Here is a 5,429-nt window from a genome sequence, read left to right on the forward strand (position 1 = left end):
AACCATTCAATAGATTCGGACAACCAGACTCTTACAAATGCTTGCCCGATCGGGCAACTACCCAAATATGTCAACTTGCGTGAAAAACGATGTTTATTCATTCATATTATGATGAAATTCCATCACGATTTGCGATTGTTTGACTCGGAAAGACCGCGTCCATGTTGTCATTACGGGATGTTCAACAACTAGCGGAATTCATATTTGCACATCGCGGGCTCGCAATGCAGTTTCCCATTGCTAATAATTATCGCGTAGTGCATATTCAGTGTTCTAATCAGACCCTCCAGGATTTCGCGATTTGCACCGTCAACGCAAATTCAATCAATCCCCGCGAATTCAGGGCGGTGCTGCAATTATATCCAATCACTGCAACTTTCCCGCAAATTTGACCAATCGTTGGCGTCGTCTTGAGGTGACGTTGACAAACTACCTTCTGCCTTACTTCCGTGTATACGTTCAAGAGAAGCAGCAGTGTTGCCAGATTGGGCGGTTTTAAGTGCATTTTGGCGGGTTTTGAACATATTTTGGGCTGGAAAACGTCAGCAGTATCTGGCAACATTGCATGATGTGCGAGTCAGTGTTTATGTAGGCTTAAATTCTGTTCCTGAAAGTGTTATGTTTACAGTGAAGGACTGTGTGCACTTTATATTATTTTTTTTACTTAATACAAGAAATTAATGGATGCCATCATTTTTGCCAAAATGGTATTTTTATTTTCCATTGTTTAGGCAGCTTCAGCATCATACTGTGAGATTCTGTTCAAATTGTTTGTTTCTTCTATGAAGCCTGAGCCATCTATTTTATTAGTTTATAATTATTGTTTAATTTAGTCTTCAGGAGAGACTGCCTGCACACAGTACTAGTATTAATAGTTTTTTTTTTTTTCTTACATGAAAGCTGAGGGGCGGCACGGTGGTGTAGTGGTTAGCGCTGTCACCTCACAGCAAGAAGGTCCGGGTTCGAGCTCCGTGGCCGGCGAGGGCCTTTCTGTGTGGAGTTTGCATGTTCTCCTCGTGTCTGTGTGGGTTTCCTCCAGGTGCTCCGGAGCACCTGGCTAATTGGTGGCTCTAAATTGACCATAGGTGTGAATGTGAGTGTAAATGGTTGTTTGTCTCTGTGTCAGCTTTGCGATGATCTGGCGACTTGTCCAGGGTGTACCCCGCCTTTCGCCCGTAGTCAGCTGGGATAGGCTCCAGCTTGCCTGCGACCCTGTAGAACAGGATAAAGCGGCTAGAGATAATGAGATGAAAGCTGAGGCATTTATATTATATTTTAAGGTAACTTCATGTTGTGCTGTGAGGTTCTATGCACTTTAACTTTTGAACCAACAGGAGCATTTGGATAAGTAAAGCCTATTTTGCTGCATTTTTGTAGTCCTGGTAATCTTTTATATTGGTAAAGTTGTTTATAGGACCATTTCTCAGTGTCTTTTTGTTGTTTTTTAATCAATAGTTTTTCAGTAATAACTTAATATTTAACATATCACTCAATTTTAATCACAAAAAGAGAAAATCGCAACAATTTCTCGCAACTTTCACTTCCTCCCGCAATGTAATCGCAACAAAAACCTCAAAAACACTGCAACTTTCATCGCAATTTTTTGGAAAACCCCCCCCCCCCCCCCCCCCCCCCCCCACAACATCAGACATTTTAGCCCGCAACAGTCACAAAAAAGGCCCGCGAAATCCTGGGGGGACTGTCCATTGGCATGTCCTTCACTACATGACTAATTACTGCATTACTCGCACAGGGCGCTAGTGTCAATGCTTGTTGATAAAGACAGCATCTGAGAAGGTTGAATAATAAATTTAAAAAAATATATGTAATATTTGGGCAACCATGTTCTGAGTTCGGGCAACCAGATTTCTACAAGTGGTTGCCCGAATGGGCAACCATGTCTCAAAGTTAACGTAGAGCCCTGTAATGATGGTAACAGCAAAATGAATTCGGACAGCTTCAGAAACATTTTGCCAATTTACTGAGAAATGCATCCAGTCTATTTGGAAGGAACTTCATGCAGTAAGAAACCGATACAAAACACACTGCTAACATGACAAAGGATTTCATCAGGAGGGAAAAAAGTGGAAGGTTTTTAGACTGACTGTCACTCACCAGACTGAGCATGCATTTCACCTCCTGAAGAGGAGACTAAAGGGAGAAACCCTCCAAAACAAACAACTGAAACCAGCTGTGGTACAAGACTGGAAAAGCATCGCAATAGAAGAATGCAACAGTTCCATGATGTCAGTGTGCCATCAACCTGATGGAGTTATTGCAAACAAGTGAGATGCAAACATCTTAAATAACATTTAATATTTGTTCTCTGTTATTTACTGTTCCAATACTTTTGCATACCTAAAGGTTGGGTGGTCTGCCACCAAAGGTGCCATGTTCTAAGTTGTCTAACATGTCTGTAAAAAAAAATCAGGAAATGAAAGCTGAAATTCTGATCTATTGTCTCCTGTTCATTTTTTTTTTTTATCTCAAACCCAAATGTCTTCAGTGTGTAGCAAAAGAATTGGCCTTTCCATTCCAGTACTTTAGAAAGGTACTGGATGTTTCTACTATTAAAAGGAAAAAATCCTTATTTTTCAGTTATGCATGTAAGACCAAGTTTTGTTTCAGGTTTGACTTGAAATAACTTGTTCATGTTCCCAGCATTTGATTTTTTTTCTGCTTCTGTTTTTCCCTCACAACTTTGAGCCAGGTGTTAAGCCACTGAAAAGTTATTTTGTCTTGTCATATTTAAAAAATTAATTTTCTTTGCATCCAAACATGTTTGTAGAAACATCGCTCCTGTGGAGGGCGGCCCCATGTGGACAGTTGGGGGTTGCGCCTGGAGGACGCTCTGGACTCTTGCAGTGGTGCTTTTGTGGCTGGGGACTGCAGTTGACTTGCTGACTAGGACTGCCTTTGGGACTACGGTTATCGTGAATGGTTTTGCGCTCGGGTTTCTGTCGGTGGGGGGTTTATAGCATCAACGAAGCTGACTTTATGTGAGGACTGTTGATGTTATAGTCATGTTGTCTGTTGTTGCCCGGATGGGGATGGGTTCCCTTTTGAGTCTGGTTCCTCTTGAGGTTTCTTCCTCATGTCGTCTGAGGGAGTTTTTCCTTGCCACTGTCGCCACAGGCGTGCTCATTGGGGATAGATTAGGGATAAAATTAGCTCATATTTTAAGTTGTTCAAATTCTGTAAAGCTGCTTTGCGACAATGTTTATTGTTAAAAGCGCTATACAAATAGACTTGACTTGACTTGATAAAGAGATTACCCTCTTAAAATGTGCAGAGACGCTTCAGAATAATTTGTGCAAAACGTGCTGGCTCCCAGAGTGTAAAACTACTAACTCATTCATGTTAATTCAGTCCCTGAAAAGTGTGCAAGTACACTTACTGAGCACATTATTAATTACAACTGTACACCTGCACATTCATGCAGTTATTTAATCAACCAGTCATGTGGCAGTAGTAGCAGATACAGGTCAAGAGCTTCAATTATTGATCACAGAATGAAGAAAGCGTGATCTCTGTGACTTTAATTGCGGCATGGATGTTGGTACCAGAAGGGCTGGTTTGAGTATTTCAGAAACTGCTGGTGGTGTGAAAAACAAAAAATATATATTTAAATGAGCTACAGTTCTGTGGGTGGAGATGCCTTGTTGATGAGAGAAGTCTGAGGAAAATGGCCAGATTTGTTGCCATGAAGAATATAGTAACTCAAACACTCCTTACAACCATGGTGAGCAGAAACACATCTCAAATGCACAACTTATCAAATCTTGAGGTAGATGGGCTACAACTGGAGAAGAAATTATTGGGTTCCACTTCTGTCAGCCAATAACAGGAATCAGAGGCCATCATGGGCACAGGCTCACCTGAACTGGACAGTTGTTGAAGATTAGAAAAAAAAATTACCTGCTCTTTTTCCAGTCTTCAGTCTGTATGTGCCAAAAAATAAAATTAAAAAAGTAGGAAAGGCTTTCAAAGAAGTTTCCTAATTGGTAATGTACACTATAGCCAAAAGTATATGGACAACCCTCCTAATTATTTACTTTAGCTGTTTAGCCACTTCCATTGCTAACAGGTGCATAAAATCTAGACATGCTAATTCCATAGACACTCAGTATAATTGGTCGTACTGAAGACCTCAGTGACTATATAATGTGGCCTTGCCATAGTTCGTTTGTGAAGTTTCTGCCCTGGTCAAATGTAAATGCCATTATTTTTGAAATGGAAGCATCTAGCAGCAACAGCAGCTCAACTGTGTATGGTAGGCTATGCAAACTCCTAGAGCAGGGCTGCCGAGTGCCAAAGTGTGTAGTGCACCCATCCTCTGTTGCATCATTCACTGATGTTCCAAACTACCTCTGAAAGCAACAAGAATTGCAGCGGGAGATTCATGAAAGGGTTTTCCAAAGCAGAGCATCTGCACGCAAGCTAAACATAAATCAAATCAAATCAAATTTATTTGTACAGCGCTTTTAACAATAAACATTGTCGCAAAGCAGCTTTACAGAATTTGAACGACTTAAAACGAGCTAATTTTATCCCTAATCTATCCCCATAGCCACTTAACAATGCACAATGCCAAGAAAGGGGTAGTGTAAAGCACATGGTCACTGGACTCTGGAGCAGAGGAAACATATTCTCGGGAGTGATGAATCATGCTTCACTATCTGGCAGTCTGATGTACGAATCTGGGTTTGGCAGATACAAGGAGAACATGAACCACTGAAATGCATAATGTCAACAGTAAGGTTTTGTTGAGCAGGAATAATGGTCTGAGGCTGTTTTTCAGGGTTTGGACTTGTTAGTAGCAGTTAAGAGTAATGCTACAGCATACAAAGGCATTTCAGACAATTGTTTTCTTCCACCTTTTGGGAAGGCCCTTTCCTGTTTCAGCATGATGGCAAGGTCCATAAAAACATGGTTTGAGGAATTTGGTGTGGAAGAACTCTAGTGGCCTGCAGACAGCCCTTGCAGCCCAGTGAAACTGAAACATTGATTGTGAGCCAGGTCTTCTCATCCCACATCACTGCCTGACCTCACAAGTGCTTTTATGAATGGATGGATGAATGAATGAATGAATGGGCAAACATTTCCACAGACATGCTCCAAAATCATGTCAAAAGCCTATCCAGAAGAATGGAGGTCACTAACCGTAAAGGCAGGAACCAACTCTGTTAGTGCAAATGGTTTTGAAATGTGAGTGTGAACTGAACATGAGTGTGATGTTCAGTTGTCCACATTACTTTTGGCTAAATGGTTTATATGCCTATAGTGGTAAAAAGGTGTTGACAGTCCTTTTGACCATATAATGTACTGTAGGTGAACCATATTGAAGTGTTTTTAGTTCCTGTTTTCAGGAACATTTTCTCTCCGCATTTGTTTTAGTGAAGTGTTCTTTAAATAGTTTAAAGCTGCTG

At 41.0% G+C, this 5,429-nt stretch overlaps 1 protein-coding gene across 1 annotated transcript in view; it reads left to right on the plus strand.

Annotated features, from left to right (window-relative positions):
• zgc:92313 (uncharacterized protein LOC436869 homolog) overlaps nucleotides 1-5,429 on the plus strand; it is a 57,983-nt gene that overhangs the window by 48,759 nt on the left and 3,795 nt on the right. The window lies entirely within an intron of this gene.

This window comes from Neoarius graeffei, chromosome 14, assembly GCF_027579695.1.
Source record: "Neoarius graeffei isolate fNeoGra1 chromosome 14, fNeoGra1.pri, whole genome shotgun sequence".
Lineage (NCBI taxonomy): Eukaryota > Metazoa > Chordata > Actinopteri > Siluriformes > Ariidae > Neoarius > Neoarius graeffei.